The sequence below is a fragment of the Enhydra lutris genome, unplaced genomic scaffold (assembly GCF_002288905.1).
Source record: "Enhydra lutris kenyoni isolate GAN:26980312 unplaced genomic scaffold, ASM228890v2 scaffoldscaffold89, whole genome shotgun sequence".
In the NCBI taxonomy this organism is placed as follows: Eukaryota; Metazoa; Chordata; class Mammalia; order Carnivora; family Mustelidae; genus Enhydra; species Enhydra lutris.
In genome coordinates this window covers 3,497,926-3,520,603 of record NW_019154173.1, presented here as the reverse complement: position 1 = coordinate 3,520,603, position 22,678 = coordinate 3,497,926, and the positions used below count along the sequence as shown (strand labels likewise).

Genomic DNA, 22,678 nt, shown 5'->3' with positions numbered 1-22,678 from the left:
TTATAGAATTTCTATCTTTCTGATTCTATTACCCATCTCTTTTTGTATGTTATTTATTTTTTCCCATTTGAATCCTTAACATATTAATTTATAGTTGTTTTAAATTCCCTTCCTGGTACAAAGGAAACAAAAGCAAAAATGAACTATTGGGACTACATCAAGATAAAAAGCTTCTGCACAGCAAAGGAAACAATCAACAAAACTAAAAGGCAACTTTCAGAATGGGAGAAGATATTTGTAAATGTCATATCTAATAAAGGGTTAGTATCCAAAATACATAAAGAACTTATAAAACTCAACACCCATAAAAACCAAATAACCCAGTTAAAAAACAGGCAGAAGTCATGAATAGACATTTTTCCAATGAAGACATACAGATGGCTAACAAACACACGAAAAGATCCTTAACATCACTCATCCTCAGGGAAATACAAATCAAAACTAAAATGAGATATCACCTCACACATGTGAGAAAGGCTAAAATTCACAACATAGCAAGGAACAGATGTTGAAAAAGATGTAGAGAAAGGGGAACTCTCTTGCACTGTTGGTAGGGATGCAAACTGGTGTAGATACTGTGGAAAACAGTATGGAGGTTTCTCAAAAAGTTAACAATAGATCCAGCAATTGCACTACTAGGTGTTTTCACAAAGGATACAAAAATACTAATTCAAAGGTATACATGCACCTCAAGTTTATAGCAGCATTATCAACAATAGCCAAATTATAGAAAAGAACCCAAATGTCTATTGTGATGAATGGATAAAGAAGTGTGGTATATGTATACAATGGAATATTACACAGCCATAAAAAAAGAATGAAATCTTGCCATTGCAATGACATGGATGGAGCTAGAGACTTATGCTAAGGGAAATAAGTCAGTCAGAGAAAGACAAATAGCATATGATTTCACTCATATATGGAATTTAAGAAATAAAACAGGATCATAGAGGAAGGGAGGGAAAAATAAAATAAGATGAAATCAGAGAGAGAGAGACAAACCATAAGATACTCTTAACTATAGGAAACAAACAGGACTGCAGGAAGGGAGATGTGTGGGGGATGGGGTAAATGGCTGATGGGCATTAAGGATGGCATGAGATGTAATGAGCATTGAGTGTTATATGCAGCTGGTGAATCACTGAACCCAGTCTCTGAAGCTAGTAATACACTATATGTTAATTAATTTAATTTAAATAAAATAAATATTAAAAATAAAATACCAGAATTACCAGGAAAAAAAGAAACAAAACAAATAAACATGGGGTAAAAAGAGAGCAGCAAGCTATAAAATGAACTCTTAACTATAGGGAATAAACTGAGGGTTGCTGGAAGGAGGTGGTTAAATGGGCAATGGGTATTAAGGAGGGCACTGGTTATGATGAGCACTGGGTGCTGTATGTAAGTGATGAATCACTAAATTTTACACTTGAAACTAATGTTGCACTATGTATTAACTAACTGGATTTTTTTTTAACTAACTGGAATTTAAATAAAACTAAAATAACTACTAAAAAATTTATTCCCTGCCTAGTAACTCCAACATGTGTACCATATCTAAGTTTGGTTCTAATGCTTGATTTGTCTCTTTGGACTGTGTATTTCCTTGTGTTTCAGCTTGCCATGCAATTTTTTGTTTAAAGTCAGACATGTTGTAGCAGGTAATAGGAACTGCAGTATGAGACCAGTGAAGTGATTTATATTAATCCTGCTAGGAGTTGGGCTGAATTTTTTGTTTGCTGTGGGTATAGATGCCAGAGACCTCAACTTCCTCTGGCATCCTTGTTTTTGTATTGATTTTGAGTTTCCTTAGGTACTGCTATTCAGACAAAGTCTGTTTTGCAACTTTTTAAGATGTAACCCACTGTTATTATACTGACACCTTGTTGGTGTAGTGGTAATGTGTAGAGGATTGATAAGGTTGTGTTATCTTGCTGTTAAATTTTAGTCTTCTAGTGGGTCCATTCTCTAGATTGTAACATTCATAAGTGTATTTTCAGTGGTATTGTTTCCCTCTTTTTGGTGAGACAAGAAGACTAGAAGGGACTGGAGTAACAAGATTGCCCTTCATCCAACTGATATAAGGCTCTGGTAAAGTTGCATGCCCTGCATAATAAACACTTGTTACAGAGAATACTCAGGACATATTTCTTTTTTTTTTAAGATTTTATTTATTTATTTGAGAGAGAGGCAGTGAGAGAGAGCATGAGCAAGGAGAGGGTCAGAAGGAGAAGCAGATTCCCCGTGGAGCTGGGAGCCCGATGAAGACTCAATCCCGGGACTCTGGGATCATGACCTGAGCCAAAGGCAGTCGTCCAACCAACTGAGCCACTCAGGCGTCCCTCAGGACATATTTCATAAGGATTAGTGTTCTCAGTCAGAGCCACAAATAGATTTTTCTTAGCTCTTCACCAGAGGAACTAAGGTTCCTGGAAGTAAAATCCATAAAAGAGTGCCCCCTCCAAGAGTTTTTTACTGTCACGCTAATCCATACATAACCTCAAGCAATTTGTCAAAATTACCATTTAAGTGTTCCTATCACTTATGGCTCCAGCAGCTTCTGTTCCAGATAAGTAGATCTGGGCTTTGACTTTGAATTCACCTGTTTCTTCAGATTTGGGGGTGATAGTTTGCCCAGAAATGTCAGTTTTCTGATGAGTCTACAAAAAGTCATTGTTTTTTCACTTTAATCAGCTATTTCATGTTAGGACAAAAGGGATGACTTTTAAGCTCCGAGGAGTCAGTAAGTTGGGAAAATGACAATGGGGCCATTGGCTACAGAGGTCTCCAGCATAGCACACACACACATGCACACACACACATACAAATATTCCTAGTTTTGTCTGCTAGAGGGCACTGAACACACAGATCTTGGTTTCTAAACATCATCCTCTTCTAAAAGGAACCAGGGCTCCTTGGAAAAATAACTAATTCTAGGACTGGAGCAGAAAAAGTACAAGATTATCCTGGAACATCTAGTTGTGTTTGACAAGCAAGGAGGTGATCAAAGAAATGAGGGGAATGTGTCCAAAGGACATTGGAGCAAGCCTGAAAGGGCTCTGACTGGACAAACATGGGATAATTTGAGTATCAAAATAAATAAGGATAGTAAAGGATCAAAACCAGTTGAAGAATATAAGAATCTATCTGTAAGTCCATACTGATGAAACAAAAATGAATTAGTAAAAGTTAAATGGAGGAGAAACAAAAGTTCTTCCTTGGAGTAGAATAAACTAATGAATGTAGAATTAATGATGTAAAGAGAAAATTACCATTTGATTGAAACAGAAATCATTAAGGCAAGTGAGGAGGTGTTCAACTGAAGAGCAGGGTGGTGAAATTGTCTCAGAGTATCTCCTTACAAAATACATAATGATTATAAAGGGGTAAATGATGACTCCATGTTGGAGAAACTTGGCAGACCCCACCTCACACAAGTAATGAAGATTACCAAGACCACTGGTGGAACAGGATTGCCATCATATGTTCCCTGATGCTCTGCTTAAAGTACAACATCATTTTGGTGGTTTTACTCCCAAGATTGCATTGCTTGAGTTTGGACAGGAGTAATTACCAAATAGACCAGGTTGAAGGACATCATACAAAATGGAAAATATGCACTTCTTAAACTGTCAAGGTCATAAAAAATGGGAAAAGATTGAGAAAATGTTCTAGGCTGAGGGAGAATAAAAATAAATGAAGACTAAATGTAACATGTGATCCTCAACCAGAAAATTAAAAGAGACATTGTTGGACACTTGAACAATTCTTAATAGAATCTATAAATTTTATGGTAGTGGTGTATCAATGTTGATTTGCCAATTTGGATGGTTCTATTTGTGACTATGAAAAAGAACGTACTTGGTTTTGGGACGTACATGCAGGAGTATTTGGGGATGATTGGGCACAATATCTGAACCATGTTATCAAATCAACTGGTTCATAAAAAGATTAATGATTGTGTGTGTTGTGTGTGCATGTGTGTGTGTCTACAGAGAAAGAGAAAGAAATGGAGCAAATATGCTAAAATATTAACCGTTGGGTAATATAGGTGAAGGGAATACAGGAGTTCTTTCTTCTTTCAACTTTTTAGTAATGTTGAAGTATTTTAAAATGAATTGTAAAAAAATAAACCTACCACAAAACTTTATAAGTTAAACCTAAGAAGATCATTAAAATAAATATACTGTAAGATAGAAAAGAATAAGAACTATAAGTTCTGTGAAATCACCTTTTCTATAGCAGAAAAAAATGCCATCATATATTCTGCATTAAGATCTATAATATCATCAAAATTAATCCAAACTTGTAATTTATTTACCTAAGAATAAACAGACTTTATACTTCAAAATATAGCAGAAATGAGTAAGATGGAGGACACAAAAATGCAAAGTTCATACATAAACACATTTTTATTAACATATAATGTATTATTTGTTCAAACACATTTTTTAAATGTCATGAAGGACAACATTTACAATTGCAACTATAAGAGCAAACAAACAAAAATAGAATCAAGGAATAGCCTTAACTAGAAATGTATAGGGAGTCTATAAAGATAATTTAAAACATTGTATTGAGAGGTGCCTGGGTTGCTCAGCCAGGTAAGCATCTGCCTTCAGCTCAGGTCATGATCCCGGGGTTCTGGAATAGAGTCACATGTTAAGCTACCTGCTCAGAGGAGAGCTTGCTTCTCCCTCTCCCTCAGCAGCTCCCCCTGCTTGTGCTCTCTTGCTCTTTATCTCTTTCTCTGTCAAATAAATAAATAAAATCTTTAAAATAAATAAATAAGATAAAATAAAATAAACCAGTCACAGAAAGACAAATGTTGCTTGATTCCACTTACACGAGGCATCTAAAGTAGTTAAAATAATAGAGGCATAAAATAGAATGGTAGTTTCCAGGGTCTGGGAATTAGGAGAAATGGGGAGCTGCTGCTCAGTATGTAAAAAATTTTAGTTAGATTAGAAAAAAACACGTAATAAATAAAAATGGAATTCTAAAAAATGTTCAAGTAATAGAAAGGAAGTCAGGGAAAAATAAACAAAAAGTATAAGTAAAATGTCATAATTAATCCTTAACATAATGGTAATTACATTAAATGTAAATGGTATAGCATAGAAATTAAAAGACAGATTTGCAGACTGAACTAAAAAAAATGACCCAAATGTATGGTATTTATAAGAAACTTCCTTCAACTATAAGAAACTTCATTTAACTATAACAGTATAAGGTAGGTTGAAAGTAAATAGATGGAAAAAGTTACACTATGCTAAATGAATCAAAAGAAAGCAGAGATGCTGTTATTATAACTTCAGAGCTAAGAAAGTTACCAGTGACAGAGAGTGACATTACATAATGATAAAAAGGTCATTCACAGAATATAGTAACCCTACATATATATACCCCAAATAAAGAGGTGACATAGATGACCTGAATAGCAATCTAACTGACATTTATAGAATACTCTGCCCAACAGACATTTACCAAAATAGACCATATCATGGGCCATAAAAGTGATATCAACAAATTTAAAATAATTGAAATCATACAGATATATTCTTTAACCATAATGGAATCAATATAGGAAAAAATCATAAAAGTAACAGAAAATTACTCAAACACTGGAAAACTAAACAATACCCTTCTAAATAATTCATTGGTCAAAGAGGTATATTGAAATGAATGAAATAAAATAGACTATATCAAAATTTGTAGGAGCCAGCTAGTAGAGTATTAGGTGGAAATTTATAGCATAAATGTTAATTTTTACACAATGGAAAAGTCTCAAATCAATAATATAAGCTCCCACCACAAGAAACTAAAAACAGAAGAGTAAAATAAATCTAAAGCAAGCATAAAGATAGAAATAGTAAAGACACAAGCAAAAGCCAACAAAATTGAAAACAGAAAAAACATTACAAAAATCAATGAAACAAAAACTTATTTCAAAAATAACAATAATATAATAAAATTATAATAGTAAACATTTTACATTTGTATAATAAAACAACAGAAAAACTTATAAGATTTCTATACAGGGAAAAACTCTACTCTAATCAAACTTTAAAATAAAAAACTGAGGGAAATATTTGCAACACCTATCACAAGGGCTGATTTCCTTAACATTTAAAAAGTTTCTATCAGTCCTCAAGAAAAGGAAAAACAACCTAATTTGAAAATGGGAAAAAGAAAACAAACAACAATTCACAGAAAACAAAAAATGTCTTTAAATATGACAACTGTAAAACCAATATTAAGAGGCTTGATAATACAGTACATGGACAAAAACATGTGAAAAATAACCCACATATATTGTTGGTAGATGTGTAAATTCTTTGAAGTTTTTTTTTTTTGTTATTTTTGGGGGGGTTTGGGGGTTTTTTTTTGCCCAGCAACTCTGGTTTGATGAATTAATCTTGCGGATATACTACACATATTTTCAAAGGTTTACATGCAAAAGTATTTATTGCAGTAGCAAAAGATGGAAAACAACTTAAATATCTATTAATAGGGAACTGATTCTATTACTGTGCATTCATGCTACAAAATACCATGTAGTCATTAATCAAAGAATGAGATATTGCTACATCATTTGATGTGGTGGATTGAATACATGTTCAAAAATTCTTGACACTCCAGACAAAAGACTCAAAATGTGTGCTACCACTGTTTCAACCTAGCTGGGATTTGGGGACTGCTTTGATGAATAGAATGCAGTGGAAATGACGATGCATCTACTGGGTATTTACCCCAAAGATACAGATGTAGTGAAAAGAAGGGCCATATGCACCTCAATGTTCATAGCAGCAATGTCCACAATAGCTAAACTGTGAAAAGAGCCAAGATGCCCTTCAACAGACAAATGGGTAAAGAAGATATGGTCCATATATATATAATGGAATATTACTCAGCCATCAAAAAGGATGAATACCCAACTTTTTCATCAACATGGATGGAACTGGAGGAGATTATATTGATTGAAATAAGTCAAGCAGAGAATGTCAATTATCATATGGTTTCACTTACTTGTGGAGCATAAGGAATAGCATGAAGGACATTAGAAGAAGGAAGGGAAAAATAAAGAGGGGGAAATCGGAGGGGGAGATGAACCATCAGAGACTATGGACTCTGAGAAACAAACTGAAAGTTTTAGAGGGGAGGTAGTGGGGGGATGGGTTGGCCTGATGGCGGGTATTAAGGAGGGCATGTATTGCATGGAGCACTGGGTGTTATATGTAAACAATGAATCTTGGAACAATACATCAAAAACTAATGACATACTGTATGGTAACTAACATAACATAATAAAAAATTAAAAAAAAAGAAATGATGGCTCATGACTTCAGAAGCTAGGTCAGAAAAGGTCATGTAGCTTCTGCTGGTTTTCCTCAAAACAATTGCTGTAGGAGCACTCAGTCACCATGCATGAAGTCTGTCTGCCATGAAGCCAACATAATGGGGGGGTGGAGGAGAAGGAAGAGAAGAGTGGAAAAAGAGGGACAGAGACAGAGACACAGACAGAGAGGGAAGGACATATACCTGAGGAGGAATCAGTCTTTGTCCCCCCATGTCAGACTTAGAAATGATGAAGCCTTGAGATAGAAAACTATTCTACCCCAAATCACCATCTGAAAGCAACCATATAAGGGATCTTGAGTGCAGACTGCCTATTGGAGTTCAGTCAGCCCCAAATCCATGATCATGATAAATCGTTGTTATTATTTTTTGTCACTCTTTTGAAGTTTTCTCCTATGCCTGTATAGATAACTGAAATAGCTGATAAAGAACATTCTCAAAAGTATAATTTTAAGTGAAAACATTAAGGTGCAGAACAGTGTGTACAGTGAAGTTTTTATGTTTTTCTTTTTTCTTTTTTTTTCTTTTTTTTTTTTTTAGAGAGAAGTAAGCCTTTATTTCCTTGTTTCACAAATAAACTTGGCTTTTTTATGTTTTTCTAAAGGCATGTTTTTATGTATTTATAACATACAAGGCTGAACAAAGTGCATAAGAATAGTTAGTTGCCCCTTTGAAGGGAAAATGGAGGACTAGAGACTGGTGGGTGAGAGAGAAATGTTTAACTGTATAACACTACCATTCAAAAATTCTTTATCACATGCATGTGGTATTTAAAAATAATTTTTAAATTTACTTTGTATCATATGAAGCAAAGATAGAATTTGTTTAAAAGTAGAATTCACTTTTATGAAGCAAACATTCCATTATTTCTTTCTGGTTAGAAATGTCAGTCTCAGGGAGTCTTCCCATGGCTTCTAAAAGGACACTGTAATAACACCTAGTCAGAACTAGAGAGACTGCTCCTTTTTAAAAATAACAACATTATTTTTTAAGATTTTATTTATTTATTTCAGAGAGAGAGAGAGCGCATGTGTGAGCATAAGTGGAGGGAGGGGCAGAGGGAAAGGGAAAAGCAGACTCCCTGCTGAACAGTGCCCCCCTTCCCAATACCAGGGCTAAATGCCAGGACTCAGATCATGAACTGAGCCAAAAGCGGATGCTTAACCAAACGAACCACCCAGGTGCCCCCAAATAAGCAACTTTATATAGATAAAATTCACATATTTAGATACAACTCAGCTATTTAAATTGTACAATTCAATGATTTTTACTATATTATCAGAGTTATGCAAACAGCATCACAAATAGTTTTTAGAATATTTTCATCATCCATCCCCAAAATCCTTGTAGCCATTAGTAGTTACTCCTGATTCTACTCTCCCCAGCCCCAGAAAACCACTAATATAATTTTTGTCTCTATTCTGGACATTTCATTTAAATGGAATCATAGAAATACATCGTCTTCTGTGGCTGGCTTCTTTTCTTTAGTATAATGATTTCGAGATTCATCTATGTTATAGCACATAACAGTACTTCATTTTTTATTACCAAATAATATTCTATTATATGGATATTCCATATTTTGTTTACCTATCCATCATTTGATTGACATTTGAACCATTTCTGCATTTTGGCTATTATGTCCATGAATAAAACTGCTATGAACTTTCATGAATGAGTTTATGTGCAGATGTATGTTTTGAATTATCTTAGATATATACCTAGGAGTAGAATTCCTGGTTTATATCATAATTCTGTTGAAACTTTTGAGATACTGCCAGACTGTTTTCCAAAGTGGATATAAATTGGAACCATTTTATATCCCATTAGCAAGGTATGAGAATTCCGATGTCTCCATATTCTTACCATTACTCATTATTTTATGTCTGTTTAATTATAAACAACCTAGTGATTGTAGAGTGATGCATCTCATATATCTTTATATATTCTGGATATTTAGATGAGACCCTTATCAGACATACAATTTGCAATTTTTTTCTCTCATTCTATGGATTGCCTTTTCGTTTTTTTCCTTTTTTTCCCCAAGTCTTTATTTAAATTCCAGTTAGTTAACATAAAGTGTAATATTTGATTCTGGAGCAGAATGTAGTGATTCATCACTTACATACAACACCCAGTGTTCATCACAACAAGTGCCTTTTCAATTTCTGTTAATACAGTAAATTTTTTCTGTTAATGTAGTAAATTATACTGATTGATTTCCAGACTAATTTTAATGATTTATTTGATAATTGTGCTTAGTAAAATTTAGAGTTAAGAGTATAAGAGATAAGGAATGCAGACTATAAACTCATACATACCTGAATTTGGTTCATGATATGAATAGATTCTTTCCTACCAACAAACTAGAAAGTAATTTTGTGTAGATATCTATCCTTCTGAAATGCTCACCCAACCATAGTTTTATTTTTTATTTTTTTTAAAGATTTTATTTATTTGACAGAGAGAGAGATCACAAGTAGGCAGAGAGGCAGGCAGAGAGAGAGAGAGGAGGAAGCAGGCTCCCTGCCGAGCAGAGAGCCCGATGTGGGGCTCGATCCCAGGACCTGGGATCATGACCTGAGCTGAAGGCAGAGGCTTTAACCCACTGAGCCACCCAGGCGCCCCCAACCATAGTTTTAAGGAAAAATCTTTATTATTCCAGTCATAGTGACTTGATACATATTGTCACTGACTGATAAGAGTGACAATGAGACAGTTCTTATTAACAGATTTAAAGTTATAACTCAAATGTCATATAATGTCATTTAATGTCATATAATGTCATATATGTCATATAATGCACTCATTTAAAGTGTACAATTCATTGATTTTTAGTATACTCACTGTTGTGCAACTATCACCACAATATACTTTTAGTACATTCTTACCACCCCAAAAAAGAAAACTTGTATACATATATCAATCCCAATTCCATCTCTCCCACTGGCAGCAATGAATCTACTTTCTGTGTCTATAGATATACCTATTGTGGACATTTCATATAAGTGGAATTGTACAATATACATCCTTCTGTATCTGGCTCCTTTCATTTAGTATGATGCTTTCAGGGTTCATCTATACTGTAACATGTATCAGTACATATTTTTATGTACTGATGGAGATTTAGATTTTTGTCTATTATAGATAATGTTTCTATGAAACTACATTTATAAGTTTTGTGTGGACATATATTTTCATTTTTCTGTGTGACTTAGAAGTGCAAATGCTGGGTCATATGGTAACTCTATGTTTAACCTATTGAGAAATTATTTTTCACAATGACTACACCATTTTTACATTTGCACCAGAAGTTTATGAAGTTTCCAATTTCTCCACATCCTTGTCAATAAACTGATCGTTAAAGGAATTAACATGGACCTTGACACAAAGGAAATTCATGAGAAAGAGAAGTGGTAAAGGGATCAGGAAACAGACAAAAAGGATTGGAAGGCAGTTAGCTTCAAAAAAACCAAGACTTCAAGAAGTTTAAATATTAAGTCTGTCTAGATTCAAAACCCCTGCTCTTTCCACTATATTATTTCTATATGAGAAACAGAAGACAGAAATGAGGGAAAAGTGACGTCAGAGAAAAAAAAGATAAGAAAATGACTAGTGAAATTATCCTTTCTCTATTGAAATAGAAAAAACAAAGTCCCCATTTAGCCACTGGACATGGGAAATCATATATGACCTTTGAAGAAAGAATGATTCATTATTTTTCCTGGTTTGAAGCTATGCTCTCCCTTCGGCTACTACCTTGCTACTATCATCTCCAATCAGGTAAAAAGGAGTAGCAACATCTTATCCAAGACCTTGCTTCTCCCTGCTTGGGATTTCCCACTCACATGAGCTGTATGGTTTGGAAAATGCCTTGCTTGTACTCCTGGAGCCTGAGACTAGAACATCACAGGCTTAATGTTGAAAGATATTACACGTGGTATTTGTGTCTTGTGAGTAAGGAAGTGGAGGTCATATCCTCTAGTTAAGAAGTATTTTAATTCCTCTGCCCACTGGATCTTTTTCATAAAACTGAGTTGCAAAGTTTTCCAAAGTTTTCTCCTGTTAGTGGTCATTGTTATTGCTTCTTATTTACTCCACTGAATAAATAAAGACCTACTGCCTGGCATTAAGTGTAAGTAGCGGCAATTTTTTTTCATGAAATATCTTTTTGTGTAACATTATATTATTGAGCTCCCACAACAATTCAGAAAGAAACTGTGAATACCTCTGGGTTATGTAGGAGGAAACTGAGGCGATTTTGTCTTTGGCTTGATCAGAAGATCAAGTTAAAAATAAGTATATATTGTTGGACAAACCAAAGAACTCTCAACACTCAAGAGAATACCTATTGGAGGTAGGTGGAAGGGAGGGTAGGTAGATGTAGGGTTTTCAATGCTGGCAATTATCAAGTAGAATGGAAATAGCCACTTATTCAAATGGTTTAGACTAATGATTCCCAGCATGGTCCATGTTATGACATATTATTTTTTTCTAATTTTACTAAATCCCTAAAGCAATATGTGGGTTCATAAAATAATTAAAGTAGAATTAAATATTATGTTAATTAAACATTGTTTTAAATGAATTTTAAATGATGTGATTGGTCTTACTCCTTGGGATAACTGTAAATTGTCTATCCTGATTTTATGACAACCCAGATTATTATTAGGAGTTGAAACTAGAGGGCTGAACGAAAATATGTATCAGATCCCTGAGTTTGTACCTTAGGAAGTCTGTCCCAGATGACTTTTGGGAGTTATGGAAAGAAATTCCAGTGTGCTGGCAAAGTTCCTTCTAAGAATAACCGACACTCCTCAGGTTTAACTTTATTTTTAGCCCTTTTCTTTGGACTACTCATACTCTTCTGTACTATTGCTGTAGTAGGGAAACTGGCTAGTCATCTTCATTGGGGTTGTCCCCATTTATCTCTCTGTCCTGCTTAGATTTCTCCATTCACTGTGCACATGGCCAGGGTCTTGTCCAACCTGTTCTCCAAGCACCAGGGGGACCATCAACTCCAGTGTCTTTACCAGTCCGTACATTCTACCTTCTGTTCTGCAACTTCCACTATGGACCACTTCTGTGATATTCCTCCTTTGGTGGAGCTGGTATGCTTTCCTCCTTCTCTGTGACTTGAAAGCCTTTAATTCCCTGCACTGCATCCATAAATATTCATCATCCTCATCATCCTCAGAAGGTTCTTGGCTCCAGGGCAAGCACAAGTCCTTCTTACTCTGGCCTCCCTCTTGATTGCTCTCAGCCTAGGTCACAGAATTAGGACTCTTTTCTGCTTTCCCACCTCTATCTATGGGATGGACACTCACTGAGTTGGCACGGGACAGTTTTATTGCTCTACACCAAGATATTATGCACATTAAACTCCAAAATCTGAGGGAAAATGTCTGGTAAATTCTCTCAGAACATCAGCCCTTTCTTTTCTCTACTCATTCAAATGGAAGTTTCATTTAAGGCCTTTGTGTTCACATGAGATTTGATCATAGGAGTTAATTTTTCCTGGTAACTTCATTTAGTCTGGCCTCCTATTTATGCATTTAACAAAATCCAGTCAGATTCCAAATTATGTATTTTATTTCTTTCTTTAAGCACATTGATAGAAGCTATTGTTAGCTATATGCTCTATCAGTCCTTTCAAAGTTCCTTGTTAACCTGAAACTGAAAAATCCTAGAAGGGAACACAGACAATAACCTCTTTGACATCAGGCACAGCAACTTCTTTCTAGATATGTCTCCTGAGGGAAGGGAAACAAAAGCAAAAATAAACTATTGGGACTACATCAAAGCAAAAAGCTTCTGCACAGTGAAGGAAACATTCAACAAAACTAAAAGGCAACCTTCCAAATAGGAGAAGGTATTAGCAAATGACATATTAATAAAGGGTTAGTATCCAAAATATATAAAGAACTTATAAAAACAACATACAAAAAAAGGAATAATTCAATTAAAAAATGGGAAGAAGACATGAACAGAAATTTTTCCAAAGAAGACATCCAAATGGCAAACAGACATGTGAGAAGATGTTCAATATTACTTATCCTCAGAGAAATGGAAATCAAAACTACGATGAGATATCACCTCACACCTGTCAGAATGGCCAAAATAAAAAAACACGAGAAATAACAGGGGTTGGCAAGGATTCAGAGAAAGGGGGAACCCTCTTGCACTGTTGGTGGGGATACAAACTGTTGCAGCCACTGTGGTAAAGAGGATGGAGATTCCTCAAAAACTTAAAAGTAGAACTACACCCCATGATCCTTCTAGGTATTTACCCAAAGAATACGAAAGTACCAGTTCAAGGGGATATATGCACCCCAGTGCTTATAGCAGCAGTATCTACAATAGCCAAATTATGGAAAGTGTCCATTGACTGATGAATAGATAATGAGGGATGGGTGAAATAGGTAATGGGGATTAAGGAGGGTACCTAGTGATGAGCACTAGGGGATGTATGGAAGTGTTGAATCCTTATATTATATACCTGAAAAGAATATTACACTGTATGTTAACTAACTGGAATTTAAATAAAAACTTAAAAAAACAATTAATCATGAGAGTTCATCCATACACTAGAGTATATTTATGGAACCATTAGATTTGAGGAAGAATGCTTTTTGACATGCATATTTTTTCTAACATAGTTTTAAGTGAAAAGAATATGGTAGAAAATAGTATTACGTTATTATTTTACTACAAATACAATTATACACACATGTGCATAGACACATATGCATGTATTAAAAAGCAAAAGACCAAAAGTATGTACACCAAAGTGTTAGTAGTTATCTCTAGGTGCTGATATGTATTTCTCTATCTTCTTCATATTTTCTAATTTCTCAATACTTAGCATGTAATTCTCTTACAATTAGGAAAAAAGTAATTTTAGATAATTGAATTAGTTATCAGGGTCAACCAGCATATGTGGAAAAGGTGGCAATTCTTTTTTTTATTTAATTTTTTTAATTTATCAAAGGTGGCAATTCTTAATGAAGACAAATCAACACCTTTATTGTTGGTTTGAATTGATTGAATACATTTTTTTAAGTAGGAACTTATCTCTAATGCTAAAACACAAGTCAGTGGGACCTTACTGAGTTTGAAATTCATTTTACATATCACTTTTCAGGAAAATATCATAGAGTAAAACCCATTTCTATTTGACTTTTTTCTGTAAGTGCTTAAACATTTTCATCTCTGAGGCCTATATTTTATGCTCCCCAAGAGAAGGGCTTTTATTTCCTTTGGCATGTCTCACCTCTCTCCCCATTCTCTTCTCTATGCTTCTATACTGCCTAGAATCGGTTTGTACACAGCATGTGAACTCATAAAATATTTATTGATGGACTTGCTTATTTCTATTCTCCATTAATCCCAGCCTAGCCCTGTTCTTAGTATTGTACAAAATAGACTCAGCCTCTTCTGCTGTCACTGCTTAATGCTCTGAGTCCCTGAACTCTACTCGTGCAATGTGAGATGGGCCTCAGCTAGTTCCAGCTTCCAGGACTGCCCCTGACCAGGTCTCTGCAAGAATAGCTAGAGAAGCCCACTCACCAAGTCAAACTGACTACAGCGCATCCTGAGTGTAGGCTGAGGATGGCAGGTGTGAAGATGTGCTGAGAGCTCCCTGGATAGCAAGGCTCAGCTTCTCTAGCAACTTTGAGTGGCAGATGCAGAAAGAGGTCAATGATTATCTTCTTATAACACCTGAGGAGACAGAGTCACTTCCTTAACTTACAGGTTCTCCTGCGCTTAAGATCCCTCATCCCCCGACTGGGAGAAGTCTTGCTCCCTTTAGAAGGACTGGCCTAGGTTCCACTGGCTTCAAATCTTGTTCTGAATCCAAGTCCCCATTAAACATCCATGACCCCAACAGATGGCCTTAGGGCAGCAGAATTGAGATGGGGACACCAGAAATTACCCTGGATAGTCTTTCTCATTAACCCAATAACCAGGAATGACTATTTATAAGACAATGAGGATATTCCCTTCTTGAAAGCTTGTGGGAGAAGCAGCAGAACTAGATGTGAGGTCCCCAATGCTGAATTTGATAGTCCTGAGACTGTGTGTTAAGACCTAACACTGATTTCAATGGGTCCTGAGTTTGTGGAAGTAAAAACTGTAAATTCTGCCAGTGACAACTAACTGGGCTCTCTCAGTTTGTGCAAATCTAGTGGAGTTCCCCTTAAGCTGGAAAGGTCACTGGAGACTCAAATCTGATTACATGCTTTGCAAGCTGGGTAAATACCATTTGGAACAGAGCCCTGCAGAAGATCCAGGGAAAACAAAACCCAGTACCTATATTGGATATCTGGAAAATGTGGGATCCTAGGAGCAAAAAATGATAATAAAAAAAACTTACTGGGGCGCCTGGGTGGCTCAGTGGGTTAAAGCCTCTGCCTTCAGCTCAGGTCGTGATCCCAGGATCCTGGGATCGAGCCCCATGTTGGGCTCCCTGCTTAGCGGAGAGCCTGCTTCTCCCTCTCCCTGCCTGCCTCTCTGCCTACTTGTGCTCTATCTCTCTGTCAAATAAATAAATGAAATCTTTAAAAATAAAAACTTACTGGATATATACTACATCTGAACACCATTCTGACCAATGCACAAGCCATTACCTCATATAAATCTTACAACAACCTTGGGAGATAGATAATCTTATCATCCCCATTGTATAGGTGAAGAAACTGAGATATAGAAAACTTAAGTAACTTGTCTATGGTCAAAGAGTTCAGAAGTGAGAGAGGTGGGTCTCAAAGTATGGCAGTCTGATTCAGAGCTTGTACTCATGGACATGTGTTCAGTATGACGGTACAGTACAGTGCTCAGAATGACCTTGTACTTGGGGGTTAATGTCACTGTATTAAATTTTTAATAATTTAATAATTTGCCCAGTGGTTGCTACAAACTTTCACTCTCAGTAGACTGAGCAAGAGCCTTGGGAATACTGGGGTTAGACAGCATGCGCTACAACATTTCAAGGTTGTTTGCCATAATAGCCATCCTGACCCCAGGGTAGTATTGCCATGGTGCATTTGACATATGACTCAATAGGACTGATCCGTTGTCCACCCTGACCCAGGTACCTAGCACATCCTGGTACAGAGGTTGCCTTACCCATGGTGGCCATTTGTCCACCATGGGTTGGAGCAGCTGGCCCATGGGAAGGGGATATGCCTAGCTTGATTTATTGACTCTTGACCAAGGTACAATATATCTGTCCAGCAGTCTGTGGGAGGAGGAAACTAGCCAGGGGACCATGCACGTGTGCATTGAGTCACAGGATAGAATCACCAGGCACCTGTGCAGGGCTGCACTTGCCCTGCAAGTATCCCGTGCCTGAGAGGGTGTGATATTACATAGTAAATTGAAAGCATCATAACAGATTGAGAGAGAGACTGCAATAGAAAGGGGAAAACTTTATATTTGAGTACCTTAAATGGCACTCTTTTTTGCTTTTTGAATACAGAACTTCACATTTACATTTTGCCATGGACCTACAAATTATTTGGCCAGTCCTAACTGCAAGGACTGTCTATTACTAAAGTATTTTAGTATCCCCTGGGGTCCACCATCTCTCACATAGAAATTATGAAAGATGATGGAGTTGTAGCTCTCTCTACTCTTGCTGGAGCAGTTCAGTGAGTAGGAGACATAGCTGCTTGCCAAGGAGATAGATCTTGAGTCAATGTGTGCTGTTCAGTCTAGTCTAATGAGGCCCATTTCATCCCACCCTCTCAGCTGTGTTAAGCGTCTCAAATCCTGAGAGGGGCCTAAGAAAATATGGTGAGAGATGATAATCTGGGGTATGAATCAGAAGACCTGAATTCTAAATCTGCCTCTACCACTGACAAACTGAGTGATTTTCAGAATGTTGCTCTCCCTTGGGGACACTGTTTCCTCATATGTGAAAAGAGCAGTTTTGATTAACCTAGTGTTTCCAGACTGTTGTTGAGGTTCTAGAGAGGTGCTTCACAGAGGTAGAGGTGAGTGCTTAGCAATGGAGTTAGAGTTATAGGCAACTCACACTGATTTCAGCTAAGTCTGTCCTACTTTGATGTTTTATATATTTTTGTTCTGCATTTGAATTCACTTAAAGAAATAATTTCAATGTTTAAAAAATTAAAACCCCTTATTCTCAATGATCTTTGTGAGCCCTTCTACCTCTGATTTCTGATTCTGAAACTCTTTAACCTTGAATCCTACAAATAGGATGGTTTTTCTTCCAGGAAGCATCTGCCATGTGCTTGATTGGACCCATTACCAGAGAAGGACAGAAATCCAGGGAGGAGAAGTGTTTAGAGGGCAAGCACCTCGGTGTATAGAGTTGAACGGACAATAAAGAAGAGATTCAGGTTCTCTATTGTGGATTGAATGTCAAGCAAAAACCTCCAAAAAACAAGAGATTCAGCTAGAAGCCCATGCTCCAGGAGGTAAAATTTTCTACCTTTCTTCCATTACACAATAGGATATAACAATACTTTGTGGAAAAAATGACCTGGATAAGTAAAAAGGTTAGTTGTGAATGAATTTCAGCTCTACTAATGTTTTTTGAACCTTTACTAGGTACCAGACTCTATGCTAAACCTTGGTTGGGAGATGAAAAATTAACCAAATATGGCTCTATCCTTCTGAAAGTTTTCAGTGTATGTAAGCAAAACAGAAATTCTAAAAAATTCAGAGGATTTTATCATAAGGCCAAGTGTATTAATGTTACAATGGAGGTGCAAAGTGCAACGGGAAACCAGGGTATGAATCCCTACTTCCATCTGAAACATCAGGAAAAGTTACGCAGAAAAGATGGGATTTAAGCTTGGACTTCAAAAAATGGATAGGACTTGGACAGACAAGATATGGAGAGCTTTGCATGCCAAATATAACAATTTGGAATTTATCTTATCAGTGTGGAGAGTAGAAGGCTGGTCTGGTTGGATTTACATTTAAACTACCATAGTTGTTATGTAAAAAGTAGATTTAATAGGATCCAGGGTGGATTCAGAGAGAAAGGATAAAAGATTATTTTGCTAATCTAGGCAAGAAAGGAGTATGTCATGATCTAGGACAGTGTCAGTGAAGAATAAACTACTTCAAAAGGAATTTGGGAGGAAGAATTGGCAGGATTTGGTGATTGATTGAATGTAGGGAGTTGAAGGGGGAGAAAGTGTCAAAGACTAACTTTAGGCTTTGGGTTTAAGAAACCGGGTTGTGTTGTTCACTTACATAGGAAACAAGGGGAAAGGAAGAGCAGGGTTAGAAGAGTTCAGTTTTTAAACATTAAGTTTGAAGCGCTTAAGGAACTTTTCAAGGGGAGGTTCTATCTGGTAGTTGGATATAAGGATCTGGGCTCTAAGAGGATTAGTTTTACTTGGTAGTAAACCACACTGCCTCACAACTGGGGCTTAGCAGTCTTTGGAAGATGGCTATTAAGGCTAGAAAGCTTTGGGGAATAGAGGCAGAAACAAAGCTACCTTAGGGCTCAAATATTGTGTCTGACCTAGGTATAAATAAATACTTCTTTCTGTTTTTCCTTGCAGCCAGAGCCAATTTGATTATTTTTCCCCTAACTAGTTGTTTGATCTTGCTCAGTTTCTCTTCTCTAAGCCTTGGCTTCCTCAACTATAAAAGTAAGATAATAAGTTTTTATAGTCTTCAGGTATAGGATGATATGCTTTTATAGATAGCTTGTTGTTCAATATATTTAGGCAAGATAGTAATATCCACAAATTTCATGCACCTTTTCAAGTTCTGAGGGCTAGCCATGGACTAATAAATTAATTGGGGTTTTACTCACACTTGTGTTGTCTGTTGGTCATATATTCAGGAATACCAATAGGCTTAGCTAGTTTATATTTTGCATACAATAGTCCATTTAGTATTTACACACACACACAAAAAATCATTGGTATAATTTAGGCCTAGAGTTTCCACTAATCAATGGTCCATTGTCCCTTACAAAGAATCTTTCAAATCCTACTCTAATTAGCAAACTCAATCTGTTGTTTGGCTTAGCATTACTATTTTTTAAGATTTACCCTTATAAATCTCAATAATTACATATGTGAATTAATATATAGTCTCACATTTTATAGCCTCACAGCAGTAGTGATGGTGCAGCATTTGGAAAACACACATTCAGGAGTCTTCTGAAAGTCATCCTTTCATGAGGATGAAAGATATGGACTGAACTTAATTCAGCCTAAGGGATACCAAGTAAATCCTCCATATAAAGACATGAATAGTAAAACAAAAGTATTTGCATCTCAGTTGCCATTTATATTTTCTTCTATAATTTATAGTCAAATTACACTATTTTCTAACCTTGTTATCATGGAATTATTTAAACTTATGACTGGGGTTACACCAGTTCACAACTCAAATTGACATATTCATATCTGCACTCGTATTTCCCTCTTTTAAAACATTTCTTATCAGACAGTTGCTTCAGAAAATACACATTGTTTTGGCCATATAACTTCTTATTGTGTTGCTATTTATCTAAACAACTACTTCTAAACTCTTAGCCAGAGCAATTCAATTGTTCTTAACAAGGCTTCATTTGCAGGCAAGGAAAACACCGTGACTAGAACTGTAAGCAAGTCTTCATAGAACATGTTACATTCTTGAGACACAAAATGGAAGATTAAGGACTCTGCTTCAATATTTAACTTTCACTTCCTGGTTTCTCAAACTTAAGAGTATTTAACATGGTGATTAACATTGTATAAAACACTGAAACCATCTGATTTCCTGCCTGGGATCCATGTTGAGAGGGCTGCAAGTTAAATACACATAGTTGTTCCATAATATAGGTCAACAGCAGTCATGTGGGAATCACACATAGAGAAAGCATTTCTTTGCCAGAAGCTGAAGGAATTCCCAGGATCGTCATGAGGACAGACACATAGGCGACAAGGATCACCACAATGGAGGTGACCAGGGTGAATCTCCCACAGCCAACAACCAGTATCTGGGTGACCCAGGGGTCTGAGCAAGCCAGTACCAATAGTGGAGGAATGTCACAGAAGAAGTGGGGAAGGACACGTGGTTGACAGAATGATAGTTGTGTGATGGAAGTTGTCACAGAAACCATGTTAACTAATCCCCCAAAGTAGCATCCTGCTATCATGAGAAGACAACAGACTCTAGACATGGTGATAGGGGAGAGCAGTGGGTGACAGGTGGCAGTATAGTGGTCATAAGGCATGGAAGCCAAAAGGTTGCATTCAGCAGAGGCAAAGACTATGAACAAGCCCATTTGAGTTATGCATCCAAGGAAAGAAACGGCCTACAATTTAGATAACAAATTTGCTAAAGTCTTTGGGATTGTAATTCAAGAGAAACAGACATCAAGAAGGGAAAGGGGAGCCTGGGTGGCTCAGTGGGTTAAAGCCTCTGTCTTCAGCTCAGGTGATGATCCCAGGGTCCTGGGATCAAGCCCCACATCGGGCTTTCTGCTCAGCGGGGAGACTGCTTCCTTCTCTCTCTCTGCCTGACTCTCTGCCTACTTGTGATCTCTGTCTGTCAAATAAATAAATAAAATCTCTTTAAAAAAAAGGGATAGGTTAGAGGAAAAAAAAGTGCATGGAAGTATGGAGGCAGGGACTGACTCTGATCAGGATTACCAGGCCTAGATTCCCCAACACAGTGACAATATAAATGATAAGGAAGACTCCAAATAGCAGGACTCCAAGCTGAGGGTTGTCTGCCATGCCAAGAAGGATGAAGTCAGTCACCATGAATGAATTCTCCATCCACACAAGCTGGATATTATTCTTGACCAGTTAAGAGCTCTTTAGACATGCTTTAGTTGAGGAAATAATGGGAAACTGGTAGATATGGGTAAATCAGTCCCACCCAAAACATATCAATCCACAACACTCTCCAGCCCTTCCCCTCATCTATATTCTCACTTTATTTTTTAATATTTTATTTTATTTTTTCAGTGTTCCAGGATTCATTGTTTATGCACCACACCCAGTGCGCCATGCAAAACATGCCCTCCTTAATACCCACACCAGGCTCACCACCCCCACCCTCTTCCCCTCCAAAACCCTGTTTGTTTCTCAGAGTCTACAGTCTCTCATGCTTCAGTTCCCCCTCCAATTTCCCTCAATTCACTTATCCTTTCCTTCTCCTAATGTCCTCCATGTTATTCCTCAGGCTCCACAAGTAAAACCATATGATAATTGACTCTCTCTGCTTGACTTATTTCATTCAGCATAATCTCCTCCAGTCCCATCCATGTTGATACAAAAGTTGGGTATTCATCCTTTCTGATGGAGGCGTAATATTCCATTGTATATATGGACCATATCTTCTTTATCCATTCGTCTGTTGAAAGGCATTTTGGCTCTTTCCACAGTTTGGCGACTTTGGCCATTGCTACTATGAACACTGGGGTACAGATGGCCCTTTCTTTCACTACATCTGTATCTTTGGGGTAATCTTTGGAAGATACCCAGTGAACTACATAAACAGACAACTCTCCCCCTTCAGTAATTGTGACATTATTTCTGAAACAGTGGAAGTCATCAATACTTACTATTCTGCTTGAACAGTAGAGGGTTTTCTAGAACCTTGATCATTTCTTCACCAGAGATTGTTGCAGAATCAGAATGCCCCTTAATGGCCATCAGAAACCTAACCCAAGTCTGAAGGTACCATTTGGATCCCGTGAATGAAAAACAAAAGGATTCATGCAGCTCCTGACTGATCATCAGCTTACTGATTCCTTTAACCATGTTTGGGGCAAAGGCAATGCCGCTGTGCAAAACCAAATATGAATTCCACAAAGACTTGTTGGTTCCACAAACCCTTGTTGGTCAGGTCCATCTAAGCAAAGGGCCAGGTCACAAAATGGTTGGAGTTAGATGGTGCTAAGGCTGAGTGCATGGACTCTATCTCTCTCTATTGCAGTCACAGGGTATCTCTAATGGTGGCTTACTGCCTCATGCAAATGCCTGGATTTTGCCCTGGATGAAGCACCAGACAAGAGAAGGCATAAGTCCTTGCAGCTCCATCTCCATCTATAGACTCTGAACTAAGTTAGAGTCCCTGTGTTTCACTGGATGGTCATCAGTGAGGGGTGTCTAGAAGGGATACCTGTATTTAGTGAAATGGTGGACAAGCAGACCTTGGAGGGCTCTCCCAACTTTGATTAAAAAGAAAAACATGTGTGAGACAACTTGGTGGCTCAATCAGTTAGGTAACCAACTCTTGATTTTGATTCAGGTCATGATCTCAGGGTCCTGGGAGTGAGCCCTGTGTTGGCTTCACACTCAGTGGGGAGTCTACTTGAGGATTCTCC

The 22,678-nt window shown here is 37.0% G+C and overlaps 1 pseudogene; it reads right to left on the bottom strand.

Moving 5' to 3' along the window:
- Positions 1 to 20,025: 20,025 nt before the first annotated feature.
- Positions 20,026 to 21,122, bottom strand: LOC111162146 (annotated as a pseudogene).
- Between the last annotated feature and the right edge of the window lie 1,556 nt (positions 21,123 to 22,678).